The 20,039-nt window shown below is 46.6% G+C and overlaps 1 long non-coding RNA gene across 1 annotated transcript in view; it reads left to right on the top strand.

Annotated features, from left to right (window-relative positions):
• The window catches only part of LOC124711648, a 28,461-nt gene extending 9,821 nt beyond the window's left edge, over positions 1-18,640 (top strand). The window contains exons 2-3 of the long non-coding RNA XR_007005495.1: positions 10,798-10,949; positions 18,432-18,640. This is a non-coding gene — a long non-coding RNA (uncharacterized LOC124711648). The remainder of the gene's footprint in view (positions 1-10,797; positions 10,950-18,431) is intronic.
• The last annotated feature ends 1,399 nt before the right edge of the window (positions 18,641-20,039 follow it).

Below are 20,039 nucleotides of genomic sequence, written 5' to 3'. Positions count from 1 at the left end.
TATTTATTAATTTATTCTGAGTCATCAGTCTTCTGACTCGTTTGATGCGGCCCGCCACGAATTCTTCTCCTGTGCCGACTTCTTCATCACAGAGTAGCACTTGTAACATATATCCTCAGTTCTTTGCTGGATGTATTCCGATCTCTGTCTTCCTCTACAGTTTTTGCCCTCTATAGCTCCCTCTAGCAGCACGGAAGTCATTCCTCGATGTCTTAACAGATGGCCTATCATTCTCTCTCTTTTCCTTGTCAGTGTTTTCCACATTTTCTCCGATTCTGCTCAGAATCTCCTTATTCCTTACCTTATCGGTCCACGTTCGTTTGTAGCAACACATCTCACAAATACTCCAATTCTCTTCTGTTCCAGTTTTGCCATAGTCCATGCTCTGCTTCAGACGTATATTTCTCAGAAATTTCTTCCTCAAATTAAGGCCAGAAATATCATTTTTGCCAGTGTTAGTCTGCTTTTGATGTCCTCTTTGCTCCGTCCGTCGTGGGTAATCTTGCTGCCTAGGTATCAGAATTCCTTAACTTCATCTACCTCGCTACCATTAATCCTAATGTTAATGTTCTCGTTTTTCTAATAGATACTACATTACACATTATGCTTTCCCATTTCTGAGTTTGAGAAACTGATTCAGCAACCTCCCTCCCCCCCCCCCCCCCTTCCCATCTCCCCGTATTGAGGGAGATATTGAGGTGAGAGAAATGAAGTAGTCAGCATTTTCCATCGCAGAACTCGCGAATACAGTTTTGCAGTAGTACGCATTAAGGAATGAAACTAAGCGTACTAGACAACAAATGGATGACTCCCGCGAGACATCACACGGTTACCGTGTAACGCTCCCGCAAGTCCTGCGAAAAGCCACAATTCTGCGAAGAAGAGTGAGACGTCCTGCTAAGCCCGCAGAACAGGACAGGTAGTTGGAATTGTGGAAAGTGGCCAAAATGAGCGGCTGTCAGTTACACTCGAACACATATAACTTTATTTATTTGACCAAACATTGCAGTACAAATTCTTGAACTTAGTTACCGACTGAATACACCACACTATCTTATGGCTTAAGGGCACAACCACTTTAATTTAAAAACAAAACGGCTAAAAGCCCTTAACTCAAAATTCAGACGCCCAAAAGAATATTTAGAAGGCAGAAGGCCTTACGTTAAGTAAGTTCTATAATTTCCCTGAAGGCCCAAAAATCTAACACTTGAAAAGCAACAACCGTAATTTAAAGACGGCTCAAGGCTCAAGGTAAAATTAAATAAAAAAAAACACAAGGCAAAAGGCCTTAACTTCAATTAGGCTGAAGGCCCGAAACAGTCTGATGCTCGAAAGACAAAGATCCTTAATTTTAAAACGGCTGAAGGCCCATGATTTACAAGACAACTAAAATAATTTTTATTAGGCAGAAGGCCCAAGGCTTTATCTTCAAACTATGTATTAATCAGGCTGAAGGCCCAAACAATCTAACACTTGAAAAGCAAGAAACTTTAATTTTAAAGCTGCTGAAGGCCCATGACTTAAAACACCACTAAAAACAATTCAACTTTGATTCAAAACCTTCGGCTATGAGCCATACAAATACACACAATAGAAAATAAGAAAAGGCAGTGTAGCTAACGGCGCTCAGAAGTTTCGGGGGTCGGCCAGTACTTGAAATACTAACGTTCACTTAGGTGGGACAGACAGTCGGCCCAGTCATTCTCGATCCGACGACAACCCAACCAACAGACAGTCAACGGACCCACCGACAAGGTAACTTGCACTCCACTCGACCAGCACACAACCGAGAGTTCAATGCGAAACGTAAAAGGCATGGACGCCCAGAACCAAGCATACATTAAGCTGTCAGACTACACACTGTGCTGGACAGCGACAACATGGTGAGGAAAGGACACTGCCTGAATTTACGTCAATGGCCAGGGCAGGTAGCCGGAACGTTAACGGCCACAAGGCAGAAAATTCCGCTGGTGCACTTCAATTGCAAATAACCAAATACAGTTAAACTTCACCGGACGGTGGATAAACCTTGGCCAACTCGAACACACACGTTGTTGCTCGCGGGAATGTCCCAACAGCCAACAACGAGAACCAAACGGCACAATCTGAACAGTCTTGACTTGCTGATAAATAATCCAAACTCAACTTTCATGTCCAGAGCCAGTGAGCCACGGACCTCGTAGCAATGGGGACGGCCCCGCACACTCCTCCACTACGTAGAAACCGGCAGCGGGCCTGGCCAAACTACGCCCCGCGGAGATTTCCTCGCTGCTCCATGCCTACCGACTGACTGCTCGCACACAGCCCATCTGGAAGCTATAAGCACCGGACCAAAGATAGTGCGAATATCGATACACACCGCTGCTGCCTCTCACGGAGAGAGCGAACAACAGCATAATCGCAATAACCGCGGGACACCAAACACAGAATAGGAACCAAGGTTTAAACCAACGCACAACATGAGCCCAACATGGCTCGAAGAGAGTCTACGGGTTTCCTTAGGTGACCCAAACCCAGCTGCAGCCATTCATTCATTATTTGATCCCGTAGAGTTGCCGCATTCTGGAGAAGTACACTGCCACATTTCAACCTCTGTTCTAAGAAGTCTTCATTATTTTCTATGGAATTAAGACAGTGTGATTCAGCGGAACGATAAACGTGTGATAAGGTACCTACAGCTGTTCCAAATACACTAACGGAAAAAAGATCGCAACACCAAAAAATAAGTAATGTGTGGTAATGAAATTTCGGGAATACATTCGTCTAGGTAATATATTTAAGTGATTAATATTGCAAGATCACGGGTTAATGTAAGCGCGAGGTAAGTCATTGCAAGCGTGAAATGCTGTTACATTAATAACCGGTGTAACCGCTAGAATGTTGAATGTAAGCACGCAGACATGCATGCAATGTGTGAAACAGATGTCGGATGTCAGTTTGTGGGATGGAGTTCATGCCTGCTGCACTTGGCCTGTCAATGAAAGGACCGTAAATGCTGATTGCGGATGACGCTGGAGTTGTCGTCGATGATGTCCCATATGAGGTCTGGAGACAGATCTGCTGATCCAACAGGCCGAGGTAACATGTGCAGACGCTGTAGAGCATGTTGGGTCACAACAGGGATTTGTGGGCTGCTGGAAAACACCCCCTGAAATTCTGTTCATCAATAGCAGCACAACAGGTCGAAGCACCAGACTGACTTTCACTTTTGGAGTCAGGGTGAGCAGGAAAACTACGAGAGTGTTGCTGCGGTCACACGAAATCGCACCCCAGCAGGTGTACGTCCAATGCTTCTAGAACACAGACAGGTTGTCTGCAGCCGTTCAGCTGTCCACTTTCTAACCATCACGGCCATCACTGGCACCGTGACAGAATCAGCTTTCATCAGAAAACACAACAGAGCACGACCCTGCCCTCCAATTAGCTCTCGCTTGACACTACTGAAGGGATGGTTTGATGTAGTGGAATGCATGCAACATGGGGACTGGTTCTAGGCCGTCCATGAAGTAACCTTTTTGAAACAATTCGCTGTGTCACTGTGTTGGTGGTGGGTGGTAACCGATGCTCAAATGACTGCTGCTGGTGTAGTACGATGGGCCAGAGCCGTACGCCGAATGCGATGTTTTTCCCCTTCCGTGGCGTCAAGTGGTTGTCCGGGGCCGAGTTTTCTTGCGACCGTACTTTCTCGTGTCCACCGCTGACAGCAGTCATTTATAGTGGCTACACACCTGCCAAGCCTTTCTGCAGTATCGCAGAAGGAACATCCAGCTTCTCGTAGCTCTATTACACGCCCTCGTTGAGACTCAGGTGTTGATAATGGCGCCTTTGTCTTGACTAACGTCAGCCCACCACGTCCATTCTCAAAAGTAACTAACACTCACGATTGTTACAGTGGGTATTTAAAAGGAAACTGATCTGCATCCTCATAGTGTTGCTACTATCGTCCAATTTATGGGATTGGTGCGAAATTAGAATAGACATCATCTTTGATGTAGAAACACGCCGACCAATTTTCGTTTATGTTGCAAAACTCCTTCTTGGTGTCACGTTTTTTTTTTTCGGTCTAAGTAGTCGCAGATGATATGTTCCACACCGCTGGAGATGCAATAAGAACACAGCCCAGGTAAACGATGCAGAACAAGTTTATTAGTAAACACATGAACTCAAGTCTCCTCTAAAGAGTAGGTTTTTACATTGACAGTATATTATTAAGTCAGAGTTGGACTTGAATGGCATAGTTACTATTTGTTGGGCTGACAGCCTCAAGAAATATCAAGGTTACATGCTGAGTACGCCTTGGAAGGAGACAGTTAATAACACGGAGCACCACGACGCCCGCGGTGCAGAGGTCACATGTGGGGAAACCCTGGTGGCGGCGCTTGCTGCTCCATGCAGAGTTTGTTGCTGTTTGAGATAAGGCGTCGAAGGCCCTGCTGGTTCCTTACCGAGACTGTGACTGACGAATTGCTATTGGAGTCAGCATCTGGCCTAGCACAGCTCTGGCGCCAGTAGTGGTGCATGGTACCCTCCACCACGCACCTACGGTGGCTTGCGGAGTACCTATGTAGATATAGATGTGGATACCGTGAAGGCGCGAGGATACAGTCCGTTCTGTTTGTGAGGACGTGAGCCTCCAGAGGCCAAGCAACACGTCCGGGGGGTCAGCGACCTCTTGTGGCGATTGGGCTGCCGCCAGCTGGGCGGTTGGTCGGACGAAACCGCCTGGCTGTCGTCTGCTGGAGTGGCCCACGTAGCTTTACTGTGTCGGCCACCCAGTTAGCACTGATGCAGTGGATGCTACGTGAGAGGTGGACGGCCCCGAAATAGCACCAGATACACTCTAAGATAAAAAATAAATAAATAAATAAAAACGCAACACAATGGAGCAGTACAAATTGCTCACAAAAACTTTGGCGGCTAGTGGATGACTGTGTGACGCTGCAACGCAATTTCTACATCTACATCTACATTTATACTCCGCAAGCCACCCAACGGTGTGTGGCGGTGGTCACTTTATGTGCCACTGTCATTACCTCCCTTTCCTGTTCCAGTCGCGTATGGTTCGCGGGAAGAACGAGTGCCGGAAAGCCTCCGTGCGCGCTCGAATCTCTCTAATTTTACATTCGTGATCTCCTCGGGAGGTATAAGTAGGGGGAAGTAATATATTCGATACCTCATCCAGAAACGCACCCTCTCGAAACGTGGACAGCAAGCTGCACCGCGATGCAGAGCGCCTCTCTTGCAGAGTCTGCCACTTGAGTTTGCTAAACACCTCCGTAGCGCTATCACGCTTACCAAATAACCCTGTGACGAAACGCGCCGCTCTTCTTTGGATCTTCTCTTTCTCCTTCGTCAAACCGATCTGGTACGGATCCCACACTGATGAGCAATACTCAAGTATAGGTCGAACGAGTGTTTTGTAAGCCACCTCCTTTGTTGATGGACTACATTTTCTAAGGTTCTCCCAATGAATCTCAACCTGGTACCCGCCTTACCAACAATTAATTTTATATGATCATTCCACTTCAAATCGTTCCGCACGCATACTCCCAGATATTTTACAGAAGTAACTGCTACCAGTGTTTGTTCCGCTATCATATAATCATACAATACAGGATCCTTCTTTCTATGTATTCGCAATACATTACATTTGTCTATGTTAAGGGTCAGTTGCCACTCCCTGCACCAAGTGCCTATCCGCTGCAGATCTTCCTGCATTTCGCTACAATTTTCTAATGCTGCAACTTCTCTGTATACTACAGCATCATCCGCGAAAAGACGCATGGAACTTCCGACACTATCTACTAGGTCATTTATATACACTCCTGGAAATGGAAAAAAGAACACATTGACACCGGTGTGTCAGACCCACCATACTTGCTCCGGACACTGCGAGAGGGCTGTACAAGCAATGATCACACGCACGGCACAGCGGACACACCAGGAACCGCGGTGTTGGCCGTCGAATGGCGCTAGCTGCGCAGCATTTGTGCACCGCCGCCGTCAGTGTCAGCCAGTTTGCCGTGGCATACGGAGCTCCATCGCAATCTTTAACACTGGTAGCATGCCGCGACAGCGTGGACGTGAACCGTATGTGCAGTTGACGGACTTTGAGCGAGGGCGTATAGTGGGCATGCGGGAGGCCGGGTGGACGTACCGCCGAATTGCTCAACACGTGGGGCGTGAGGTCTCCACAGTACATCGATGTTGTCGCCAGTGGTCGGCGGGAGGTGCACGTGCCCGTCGACCTGGGACCGGACCGCAGCGACGCACGGATGCACGCCAAGACCGTAGGATCCTACGCAGTGCCGTAGGGGACCGCACCGTCACTTCCCAGCAAATTAGGGACACTGTTGCTCCTGGGGTATCGGCGAGGACCATTCGCAACCGTCTCCATGAAGCTGGGCTACGGTCCCGCACACCGTTAGGCCGTCTTCCGCTCACGCCCCAACATCGTGCAGCCCACCTCCAGTGGTGTCGCGACAGGCGTGAATGGAGGGACGAATGGAGACGTGTCGTCTTCAGCGATGAGAGTCGCTTCTGCCTTGGTGCCAATGATGGTCGTATGCGTGTTTGGCGCCGTGCAGGTGAGCGCCACAATCAGGACTGCATACGACCGAGACACACAGGGCCAACACCCGGCATCATGGTGTGGGGAGCGATCTCCTACACTGGCCGTACACCACTGGTGATCGTCGAGGGGACACTGAATAGTGCACGGTACATCCAAACCGTCATCGAACCCATCGTTCTACCATTCCTAGACCGGCAAGGGAACTTGCTGTTCCAACAGGACAATGCACGTCCGCATGTATCCTGTGCCACCCAACGTGCTCTAGAAGGTGTAAGTCAATTACCCTGGCCAGCAAGATCTCCGGACCTGTCCCCCATTGAGCATGTTTGGGACTGGATGAAGCGTCGTCTCACGCGGTCTGCACGTCCAGCACAAACGCTGGTCCAACTGAGGCGCCAGGTGGAAATGGCATGGCAAGCCGTTCCATAGGACTACATCCAGCATCTCTACGATCGTCTCCATGGGAGAATAGCAGCCTGCATTGCTGCGAAAGGTGGATATACACTGTACTAGTGCCGACATTGTGCATGCTCTGTTGCCTGTGTCTATGTGCCTGTGGTTCTGTCAGTGTGAACATGTGATGTATCTGACCCCAGGAATGTGTCAATAAAGTTTCCCCTTCCTGGGACAATGAATTCACGGTGTTCTTATTTCAATTTCCAGGAGTGTATATTGTGAAAAGCAATGGTCCCATAACACTCCCCTGTGGCACACCAGAGGTTACTTTAAAGTCTGTAGACGTCCCTCCATTGAGAACAACATACTGTGTTCTGTTTGCTAAAAACTCTTCAATGCAGCCACACAGCTGGTCTGATATTCCACAGGCTCTTACTTTGTTTATCAGGCGACAGTGCGGAACTGTATCGAACGCCTTCCGAAAGTCAAGGAAAATAGCATCTGCCTGGGAGCCTGTATCTAATATTTTCTGGGTCTCATGAACAAATAAAGCGAGTTGGGTCTCACACGATCGCTGTTTCCGGAATCCATGTTGATTCCTACAGAGTAGATTCTGGATCTCCAGAAACGACATGATACGCGATCAAAAAACATGTTATAAAATTCTACAACAGATCGACGTCAGAGATATAGGTCTATAGTTTTGCGCATCTGCTCGACGACCCTTCTTGTAGACTGGCACTACCTGTGCTCTTTTCCAAACATTTGGAACCTTCCGTTCCTCTAGAGACTTGCGGTACACGGCTGTTAGAAGGGGCGCAAGTTCTTTCGCGTAGTCTGTGTAGAATCGAATTGGTATCCCGTCAGGTCCAGTGGACACCACGCAGCCGGGAAAGATAGTAAACAGGGGACATGTAGATACTGGCACATAAAGTCTTTTCAGATTACGCTCCGTGTACTCAGTTGGACAGCAACTATTCCTCGCAGATAGACGCGTAAACAGCACACGCAAACGTCATAACTTGAGAGAGGACGTGTAGTTGAGCTCAAAGAAGCCGGTTGGAGTACTTGACGTTTGAGCAGGAGTGATAGCACTATCAGACGATGTTACAACGAATGGCTGCAGCCTGGTCGAACCTAGGGAGTCGACGGAACGTGAGTACCGATCAATCGTCAGAGAGGCACTCAGAGCTCCGGGTTCATCATTATCGTCCATCCGACGTGCAACTGGTGCTTCAGTGATCGCACGAACCATTTGTAGGCGGTTAACGGAAAGGTGGGCGGGCTGTGCTCACTAGCATTGACATTAGCACATCATAAAACCCGTCCGCAGTGGTGTCGGGCGCATTCGGCCAGGAACGTCATTGACTGGAGTAGAATTGTCTTCAGCGGTGAGTGCCGCTACGAACTGAGCCCCGACGGCCAGCGAAGACGTGTCTGGAGAAGCAGCGGAGAGCAGTTGGGTACCAACCTCACTGTCGCCCGACGTGCAGGCTGCCAACCAGGAGTCATGGTCTGAGGTGCCATTCCGTAAGAGGACCCCTTTGGTCGTCATCCGTGGTACGCTTACAGCACGGCGTTACGTAGACGATATTCTGCGCCCCGTTTTGTTACTCTTCACGGCAAGCCATCGTCGGCTTATGTTTCAGCAAGATAACGCCCGCCCGCACATGGCGAGAGTATTTAGTGTTTGTCTTCGTGCTTGCTAAATCTTACGTGAACAGCAACACCTTCGGACCTCTCCCCAACTGAGAACGTTAGGGGCATTACACACAGGGCTCTCCAACCAGCTCGTTCTGACGATGTAACGCGCCAGATGGACAAAATGTGGCAAAATATCCCTCAGGAGGACATCCAACAAATCTGTGAATCAGTGTCAAGCCGAAGCTCTTCCTCTTGAACAAATCCTCTATTTTTTCTGAAATTTTAATCGTTTGTTTGCCTGTACACGTGCAGCACATCTACTGATTTCCGTCCCACAGTTCCGTTCGGATAATTCCTTTGTGGAGCGTTGCTTTTTACTTAGAGCGTTTTTTCTATAGCATTATGATGGAGTGATTTAGCAGAACAGTCAAGGTGCGATGGAGAACCCGAGTGTTTATCAAATCAGGAACGTGGGGACACGGCTGTTTCCATATTGGGAGACAGAAGTGTCCAGAACAAAACTGCCATGAAGATGTAGAAGAAAGAGTAACCCTTCGCCACCAGTAATATTGAAATAAACATACTGATTCATATCCACAGTAACCTGAATGAGAGGGCCCAAGTCGTTGCATGTAAAACACCCTCGAAACATCACAGAACCACCGACAGCTTGAACTACACTCTTCGCACACTACAGGCTAACTCCCTCACTGGCCTGTCGTTTTGTATCGTTCGAAAAGCGCAAAAATAGCCTCCAGTTACTGTCCAGATACTGCGATGTTTGTGAAAGATTACCGTCAAACCTCCTTGCCTAGGGACGCCAGATGAAAGTTGATGTCGTCAAGCCCTGAATGAAAATTGCGCAACTAATAACAGGGGAGGGGAGCTTGAGAGCGCTACCTAGAGAGCGTGCCCTTTCTGTACGATACTAGGCAAGGGGCTGGAGGACTCACACGCTGATGTGTGGGTCCCTGCATTCTATCTTTTTTTTTTAATGAATTCCTGTAACTTGACTCTTTTATGATTTTTTGGGTATGTTAAAGATTGATGACAATTGATTATCTATTTATTTTAAACATTATCACTCGACTTTACAGCGATTGCAGCAATTGTTCCAGTTTACAGATATTACAGTTTTACAACTTATAGCTCGGGTATGTTATAAACTAATCTGTACGCACATTTCTACGGGCAAGAGGGAATTGCGTAGGCCAAATGTATACCACCAAAGACTCCCAATATTTTACATGGGACATCCACTATGTGAGGAGGATAATGGGCAAACTGGGGACCAGATACATTTCCGAAATTAAACGAGAACATTCATTTCCTTAAACAGTCCGAAGCTGGAAATAAAAGAATTAGTGCAAATATTCAGATACCTCTCTTCCACGCGTGAACATCGAGACAGACGCACTGACGACACGTCTGCTCTCTTACCCGTCTTCTGTAACACTCCCACAATATCGCGGGCATCCAGAGGTCTTCCTGGGCCCCGGTGGAGGGGGTGGTCGAACCACTTGGCCGTGACCAACCTCTCCACTACAAATCTTGTGACACTGGAACGTCTTTGACTTTTACCTGCCTGTGCCGTCTCTCTGATCCCCTACCCAGGAGTAAGGTTGGCACTACTATACTGCAGAACTACTTCCCAACTAAGATTTCGCCACGCTTTATGGAAAGGTGTGAGGAGGATTAGGAAAGTTCATGTGCAGATTCACATTCACGTACAAGAAATTCATAATACACGACATATATAAATACGTATTATGAAGCCTGACACATTTCTTTCCACCCGTCCACATGGGTTCTGTTGCACCCGCGGCCGGCCGCGTCGTGCAATAAAATTGGCGGCGGAGCCGCCTCCGTTTGTATTTCCCGGTGCGAGCGAGCAGCGAAACCTGCTGCTTATGGAGCGGAAATTACTGTACCGTTTCATCTGGTCCATTTAAGACGCGAGGTTTCGTACACTGGTGTCATTCATTGCTGTCGTGATGTTGAATATGTCCCGTTGTAAATGTTTCCAGTCATTTAGTTTCTGATTTAACTTTCTTACACTGTCGTTCTCAAGACCAATATTAAGCAATTTCAGTTTTTCGCTAGACGTTACAAAACTTGCAGCTGGCTCTCTTTTGCTACTGCCGTCACCGCAGCACTCACCCGCCCTGTGTGCATTGTTGCAGGAGCAAGTAGAGCGGTGCGAGCCTCCACGTGTACGCCGGGCAGCACCTTCATGCAGGACTGCAACACGTGTCGCTGCAACGACAAGGGCACCGCCGCCTCCTGCACCACCAAGATCTGCGCCGGGTAGCCGGGCAGCCGCCCACTCTGCTCCGTAAGTCTGCCCACACACTCGCCTGCCGCAGGCGTTAAACAACGTAAAAAACTCACCTGGCGTGTCGAAACTAATACACTGCGACACCTGAAAGAATAGCAAATAACTGTTGGGTTACTTCTGTAGTTAGTGGCAGTTTCCCATAATAACTGTTAAACACAACAGGTACACGTAACAGAAACTTCAGTCATCAGTAATATATTCTCCTTCACTATTTACAACACTCTGCCAATGCTGGGGGAACTTTTCGATTACGCGACTGTAGGAAACGTGCTTGAGGCACTGAACTCGTCGATCCATGTTCGGAGGGCGTTTTCATCCGGAAAGGGAGTACCTTGAAGGCTGTTCGGTACAGAGCGGAAAAGGGGAAAATCTGAGGGAGCAAGATCAGAAGAGTGAGGTGGGTGAAAAGTGACTTCGCACCCTAACTCTTTTATAGTGTTCTTTGTCAGGCTAGCAGAATGTGGGAAGGCGTTATCGTAGAATACCATCACTTCATGCAGACTTCCTGGTCGTTGTTCTCGGACTGCGTCTGCAAGACATCTCAGTTGCTGACAATAAATGTCAGCAGTGATGGTTACAATTCGGGGAAGCAGTTCCTAGTACACCAAACCGTCGCTGTTCCACCGGATACATAACGTTATCTTTTGAGGACGTGCGCAGGTCTCTGTACGGGGAACTTCTCCTTTTTTGGCGTCAACCATTCCTTTCTTTTTCATGCATTAACATACTCTCTTTCACATTCTGATGGTGGTAGGGGTAAAACACAGAGAGCGGAAGGCTATTTGCAATTTGTACGGAAACCAGATGGCAGTTAAAAGAGTCGAGGGGCGTGAAAGGGAAGCAGGGGTTGGGAAGGGAGTGAGACAGGGTTGTAGCCTATCTCCGATGTTATTCAATCTGTATATTGAGCAAGCAGTAAAGGAAACAAAAGAAAAATTCGGAGTAGGAATTAAAATGCATGGAGACGAAATAAAAACTTCGAGGTTTACCGATGACATTGTAATTCTGTTAGAAACAGCAAAGGATATGGAAGAGCAGATGAACGGAATGGACAGTGTCTTGAAAGGAGGATATGAGATGAACATCAACAAAAACAAAACGAGGCGAGTTAATTCGGGTGATGTAGAGGGAATTAGATTAGGAAATGAGGCACTTAAAGCAGTAAATGATTTGCTATTTGGGGAGCAAAATAACTAATGATGGTCGAAGTAGAGAGGATATAAAATGTAGATTGGCAATGGCAAGGAAAGCGTTTCTAAAGAAGAGAAATTTGTTAACACCGAGTATACACTTAAATGTCAGGAAGTCGTTTCTGAAAGTATTTGTATGGAGTGTAGCCATGTATGGAAGTGGAACACGAACGATAAATAGTTTGGACAAGAAGAGAATAGAAGCTTTCGAAATGTAGTGCTACAGAAGAATGCTGAAGCTTAGATGGCTGGATCACATAACTGATGGAAAGGTATTGAATAGAATTGGGGAGAAGAGAAATTTGTGGCACAACTTGACTAGAAGAAGGGATCCTTTGGTAGGACATATTCTGAGGCATCAAGGGATCACCAATTTAGTATTGGAGGGCAACGTTGAGGGTAAAAATTGTAGAGGGAGACCAAGAGAGGAATACACTAAACAAATTCAGAATGATGTAGGTTGCAGTAGGTACTGGGAGATGAAGAAGCTTGCACAGGATAGATTAGCATGGAGAGCTGCATCAAACCAATCTCTGGACTGAAGACCATAACAGGAACATCAAGAAACCATTTCTCGTCACCAGTAACGATATAGGATAGGAATGCTTGGTGTTGTTCACGAGCCAATTGGCGTCGAGCAAGCAGAGATGCACATACGGCCACCAGCTGATTTTTGTGATTTTGGCTTAGAGCATTGCGGTAGATATAAAGCCGAGTTTTGAACCTTCTCCCATTGCATGCAAATGTCGCACGATGGTGGGTAGATCACAGTTCGCCACATTTGTCAATTCTCGAGTTCAATGACATGGGTCATTGTGGATTAATGTGTTTAAACGATCTTGATCAAACTCCGAACGTCTTCTTGAACGTGGAGACTCATTAGTGCCAAAGCCATCCTCCTTAAAACGAGAAAACCATTTCCTTCCCGTGCTCTGTCCAGTTTCATTGTCCTCATACATGGCGCTAAAGCGTATTGCTGCCTCCGTTGCTGCAACCCGTCTATTGAACTCTAACAGAAGAATATGTCGGAAATGTACCGATTTCTCAACTTGGTACTTCATTTCTACCGTCCATTGACGGTTGGGGGAGACCGGGGGGGGGGGGGGGGGGAGGGGGGGCGGGGTTCAAATGGTTCAAATGGCTCTGAGCACTATGGGACTTAACATCTGTCGTCGTCAGTCCCCTAGAACTTAGAACTACTTACACATAACTAACCTAAGGACATCACACACATCCATGCCCGAGGCAGGATTCTAACCTGCGACCGTAGCGGTCACGCGGTTCCAGAATGAAGCGCCTAGCGCCTAGAACCGCACGGCCACACCGGCCGGCGCAAGGTGGGGAGTGGGGGGTGGGGGGGGAGGGGTGGGGGGGGATGGAACTGCACCGAAATGGAAGCGTGACAAGGCGCCTCAGACCGCGCAGCGCCGCCCTGGCACAGTAAATTTGCACAGCAGCACTAACTACCCTAGTAAGTCTCGCTCCTCAATGCAAATTCCGTTCCACATCCCAGTCCATATGGAATTCCCAAAGTGCAGTTCTGCTGTACAGACTCGATAACAAGCATCGGCGCATCTCTGTCATCTTAGACATGAAATTAGCCGGCCGGTGTGGCCGAGCGGTTCTAGGCGCTACAGTCTGGAACTGCGCCCCAGCTACGGTCGCAGGTTCAAATCCTTCCTCGGGCAAAGATCTGTGTGATGTCCTTAGGTTAGTTAGGTTTAAGTAGTTCTAAGTTCTAGGGGACTGATGACCTCAGACGTTAAGTCCCATAGTGCTCAGAGCCATTTGAGCCATTTTTTGAGACATGAAATTAAAAAGTTGATAAAATCTGCATTTTAAGCAGAAGCCATCAGGCTAATAATGTACAACTGTCTCTCCAGATTTGATCATGGCCCCGTATCTGGCTGAAACCACTCACTGAAAATTGGATCCTACAGAGCTCCTCAGTTCTGGGATTGTTGATTGCTAAGTTTCATCCACTGTCCCAAATAGTCCAGACTTTTGCTCTATGGTATAGACTAGGTAATCTTTTTGGGGCAGTTGAGATGCGACAGTGTGGTCAAGTGTTTGGGGAAACAGGTATCTAAGTGCACAGCTTTGTGGATATGCGAATGTCACCTTTGAAAGCGGAAGTGCCTACCACATAGCTATCACGATGGAAAATGGCCACCGAGAATGTCGAAATAAATACCCTGATTCATCTCCATGGTAATCTGAATGAATGGGCTAAAGTCATCGTACGAGAAACCCCCCTAAACATCACAGCACCACCTCCGGCTTGGATTACACCCTCTACACATTGCGGTTGAACGCCTCATTGTACTGTCGGCCTTCCACCATCTAAAAAAAGGCAAAATCGCTACTCATCGGACCACACTAAACGCCTCCAGTGTCCCGTTTCTGTGATGTTTGTGATGTGTCCTCGTCGACACTGTAGTGTCTTTTACTATAGGGAGAGGATGTTGTTAGGTGGCCGGTATCCTATTTCTACAACACAGCTGCACACGTGTATTAACAAGGTTCTTTATTTACATTAACAGGAAGCTACTTATCTTTAAGAGAGTCCATGTGTTGTGGTACATGCTGTTCTGTAATAGTCCGCACGACCGCTACGGCCGCAGTTTCGAATCCTGCCTCGGGCATGGATGTGTGTGATGTCCTTAGGGTAGTTAGGTTCAAGTAGTTCTAAGTTCTAGGGGACTGATGACCTCAGAAGTTAAGTCCCATAGTGCTCAGAGCCATTTGTAATAGTCCTGTTGCAGACAATATCGGTATTCTAGCTATTGCAAACTGTAGTATCGCTATGGGTCAAGTACAAGTCCCGCTGTGTACACTAATCTGTCGCAATGTACTGACAGACACCAACTTGGAGTGCGAGTTGGTGCGCCAGAGACTGAGCGGCTGAGCTAGTGACTGAGACTGAGGGCCTCCGGTCAGCGGCGGCGATCTAAATACTTGAGGCTGAGAGGGCGTTGGCAGCGTGTTGCTTGCGAGTCTCTCTTTGGCCTCTTCCTGATACACGCGCTTGATCCAACGCCTACTGCCGGTCTTCTTGCTACATCTTTGCCGACCTGTGTGCCAGCGACGGTATGGCCCACTGAAGACGTGCTACTTCACGTACCGCTGTGATCAATGGCCTTTTGTGAGGTAAACGACTCCAAATGTCCATCGCATATAGTTCATTTCGCAATTTTCACTAGGAAAGTGGTTGAGATTGACCAGTATGACAGCAGCAACTCGTGTCGGGTCTGGAACTGGCTGTCATTGGCAAGACATGACACTGGACTGTGGTCCCTGTCTGTCAGGACTTTTTTTCCAGTCACTTTTGTCATGCTGTGTTACATGGTTGCGAATGATAAGCCATACATTGGACAATCCTCCTCGACAAAATGGTTCAAATGGTTCTGAGCACTACGGGACTTAACATCTGTGGTCATCAGTCCCCTAGAACTTAGAACTACTTAAACTTAACTAACCTAAGGACGTCACACACATCCATGCCCGAGGCAGGATTCGAACCTGCGACCTCGACACCAAGAAATCGCGCAACTTGATTCGTGCTGTGATCATGTGCCATGGTTCCACGTGGAGCCATCTTAAGACCTGACCAGACAGAAGGCGGCCAGGCAATGTGGTCCTTGCAGCCGTATTCGGCCGCTGCTGTCAGCGCTGAGGCAGGCCATGCCAGCTGTCCGTAGCGGCTGCTGGGCTGCTGTCGCTACGTCAGCTACCACACTGTGCAATCGCATTAGCTGCCTGCACACACACACACACACACACACACACACACACGCACACACGCGCACACACACACACACACACACACACACACACACACACACACACATACCATTTGACCGCTGTGACCTATATCAGCAGTGGAGGTTGACATCAGTTCTATACCATCTGCACTATAGGGATGGGAAAGACCAACCCATTAATATGGAAATCGGTATTTTAGTTCTAAATAACCGGTATTTTTCAGCGTTTCTTTGGTCTCGGTTAGAGAAGGTGTTTTTCTTTATTGTTTACTATTAACCAAATAATAAACCTAAATATCAATTAACCATAGCAGCAGTGCTGAAATGTTTCGTTTCCAAATAAATCGTTCTTTAAAAAAAAAGGAGTAATTTTTATTCGTAAAACTTGCATTGGTTTGAAACACTGAGTTGCTATAGAAAATGGAGAAAGCGCTCAGCACTTAATAACAATGCCGACAGAAACGAGCGACAAACACATAGCATAAGAGGTGGTGCAGCATTGCTGTGACAATAATGTCCCTGTTGCCGTGTGTCGTGGCCTAAGGCAGGCGTGAACGCGTGCAAGACTCGTCCCCACACTTCCTATACGGTAGTTTCCCGCTGACGTCGCCATATATCCGTTGTATTGTAGAACGGCGAGAGCCCTAGTCTGGAAACGTTTTACGAAGTCACGTACCAATGAAGTACAATTTGCGTAAAAGGCTAGAGATTTATCAGCCGTTTCTATGAAATAAAAATGAAGAAGGAATTATGTAAGGCCGAGCGGTTCTAGGCGCTTCAGTCTGGAACCGCACAACCGCTACGGTCGCAGGTTCGAATCCTGCCTCGGGCATGGACGTGTGTGATGTCCTTAGGTTAGTTCGGTTTAAGTAGTTCAAAGTTCTAGGGGACTGATGACCTCAAATGTTAAGTCCCATAGTGCTCAGAGCCATTTGAACCATTTTTTTAATTATGTTAACAGTAATAAATTTAAAACTTCACAACAATTCATTAGAAAATAGTTGACCTGTTGATTATGTCTGCGTTCGGCTGCTTACACCCTTGAAAACGGACAAATTAACATCAAAAACAGAGTTCTTTGACCTAAGTTTTCATCTTTTAACACTGACTATTCACGATGCCCAAACAGTGGTTTGACCTCCGATTACAAGAAGATTTTGGAGTAAGGTTTCAAAAAACTGGTGGCTTTTTCTAGTATACTATAACTTATCATTTTTAGTGAAAACCAGCAAACGGTGGACGGACTAAGTTTTTCTGTTATTCGCCTATTTAATGCAAACTGTTCGGTGTCTATGGTTTTTGCAGGAAATAACGGTAATAAAAAAGCGTAAATCGGCTATTTCAGAAACCGGTTGTTTTGTGCAGTTTTAACACTCAGGTTAACCGAAAACCAATTGTTTCAGCGATAACCGCTATCCCTACTACAGTGCTCCAAAACTAAGGCTATGATTTACGAGGTGTCCCAGAAATGTTGCGACAGACTTTTTAAGGAAAAAATCGAAGAATCAGTGTACGGAAACGTCATCCAACGACGATGCAGAGCGTGGGAGCTACAGACGCCGACGCCTGCCGCTAGGCATAAAAAGTGACTTGTATGCCGACGAACCGTAGGCGTAACATCTGGCAGTGTTATTTGTTATTTATGGATCGCGACTGATTGCTACAGTGGCCAATGGAGAAGATAGAGCTAGTTACTGCGTAGACAGGCCTTGTCTCCTATGAATGCTACATCCACAGTTCATATTTCTCCTGGAGCCCTCTGAAATCTACAACGTTTTTCTGCGTAGAGGAAAAAACAAACTACAGATGGAAACACGAGTGTGTTATCCACCAAGATAACAGATCAAGGCATTCATAGGAGACAAGGCCCTTCTGCATTGGCGATCGTGGGAGTCACTCTCGATCAGCGAATAAGAAACAACGTTGCGAGACGTTCCGCCTACGGTCCGTCAGCGTACAAAGTCACCTTTCCTGCCAAAGGGCTTGCCTAGTGGCAGGCGCCGGCTCCTGTAACTTCGACGTTCTGTGACGTCATTGGGTGACGTTTCAGGACACAGGTTCCTATTCTCAATTTGCTCCTCAAGACACCCCTCTGCAACCACTGTTTGTCGAAACATTTCAGGGACATCCTGTATATTTTGACCAGAGAGCTTATGCTTTGCAGATGTACTCTGAAGCAAATACAGTGCAAGTGCAGCGTAACACGTTGCGACCCTGCAGATGCTCTTCTGGGCAATGACTGAAGGTTAAAGATATGCAGCTGATTCTGGAAGAAGATTATTTTGCGTCGTAACTTTCTCATTGTTTAACTCATGATAATCTTGCGATAACTGCACCTAACACGATGTGTACTTTTATCTACTAATTAAAACTACCACCACCATTTTTTAATTTCCTGCAACTTCTTACGCTGGTGTAAAAGATCAAAAGCAATGCCCTAGTAATATTGTTACATCTAGAGTGATACTAGTAGAGCTTCATGAAAACGGCTCCATGGTAACCGAGAATCGTTTTTCTCTTTTCAGAGCAGGCACCGGTCCTCCACATCCAGGATGCTGGGAGCCGGGATGTGTAGTTCTCTGTCTCCTTCAGTGCCTCGCTGCTGATCTTGCTGCACGTGCTCTTCATGCTTGAATCCTCTGTAATTCTCTGCTATAGTCTTAAAACTCTACTCACGAGTGGTCCACAAAAACCTGTGCATTCGTTATGAAATAAATTTAGAGTGAATAATAAATACCAATTTGTCTTTCATTACCAAAGAACTTTAACGCTAGATACCTGACAGTGGAATACGGACATGCTTTTTACTCTTTCTACAGCAATGAAATACACCAGGACTGAGGTTACACAATTGTAAATGTGAACATAACTGAAACTTTATGAGAATCACAACACTTATCAATTAAAAGTAAGTACCTGTGAGAAAGCAAATTGAAAATGAAAACATAACTGAAACTTTACGAGAATCGCAATACTTATTAATTAAAAGTGATGAAGCAAAATTTATAGTAATGAACAGAGTAAATAATAACAATACCAAAGAGACATATACAAATCTGCTGTAAAATTTGACAAATGAGACTAAAATTGTAAAATACTTCTTCGATGTACCACGTCCCAATACCCTCTAAACAACAAACTGGGTAATACTTTGACTCTTTTCCCTCAAATCTGGCAAAATACCAGAATGCCCAGGCGAACTTGGGGGCCAACGTTCAGGTCCACCTCAAATTATCGGTTGTTGTCCATATCGCCCTGTTAGATGTAGCCCCACAACAACAGGAAAGTGGACTTGCTCAAAAGTAACATCCCAGGCAACCCCGACAGGCTTCTACGTTGATCTTCGAGACCTCGTGACCTTCATCATTCAGATTTGTGACTCTGACACTGGCACTAAATGACGGGACTAATTAGCCTTGGCTCGAGTCATAGGAGTTTAAGCTGTTGGAAGCTGTTCCTCCTCTATTCCTGCCTGGTCGGATTGTTGGTACCTCTGAGTCTAGAAGGACCTCTGGGTTATCTGGACTAAAGGAAACTATCTGCCAGAAGTCTCTGGCGGCTTCTTATTGTTCATCTTCTTGTTGTTTCCTGGCTGCCCGAACTCGTGTGTCTGGGCGTCATCTTAAAAGGATCCTGTGCAGAAATGTCGTTAGCAAGGGAGAACTAGAGAAAACGACAGCTTAGAAATGACCCAGAGTTGTTTAAAACAATTTGAAACTCTATATGGAGAGATTAATTCACCCAGTTCGAAGAACGACGGTTTGAATAACTGCTTTAACAGGCACGAGGGTGCAGTAACTATATTGTAATATGTAACTGTTATTTTTGAAAGTGAACTGTATCAATTGTTCATTAAAAACAAGTATTCAGTAACTTTTATTACCGTTCAACGTTCCTCACTAAGGTAACGTTAACAATCAGGTTGTAACAACAAATTCAGTTTTATTACACACGTGGTTAACTTTCAAGTTTCTTCACAGAAAAATTCGAAGTACAACCACGGAGAACCGCAACCAAACAGTTGGACATCTGGTTCCGTTATGTGTGTTGTGGAGACATCACAAAGGCCGTGTTAATGAACAGCCCAGTGAGACTCATCCGGAAATTAATTTACCTACGGAGGAGGAATTAAA

The sequence above is a fragment of the Schistocerca piceifrons genome, chromosome 8 (genome assembly GCF_021461385.2).
Source record: "Schistocerca piceifrons isolate TAMUIC-IGC-003096 chromosome 8, iqSchPice1.1, whole genome shotgun sequence".
NCBI lineage: Eukaryota > Metazoa > Arthropoda > Insecta > Orthoptera > Acrididae > Schistocerca > Schistocerca piceifrons.
This window is presented reverse-complemented; position numbering and strand designations above follow the sequence as displayed.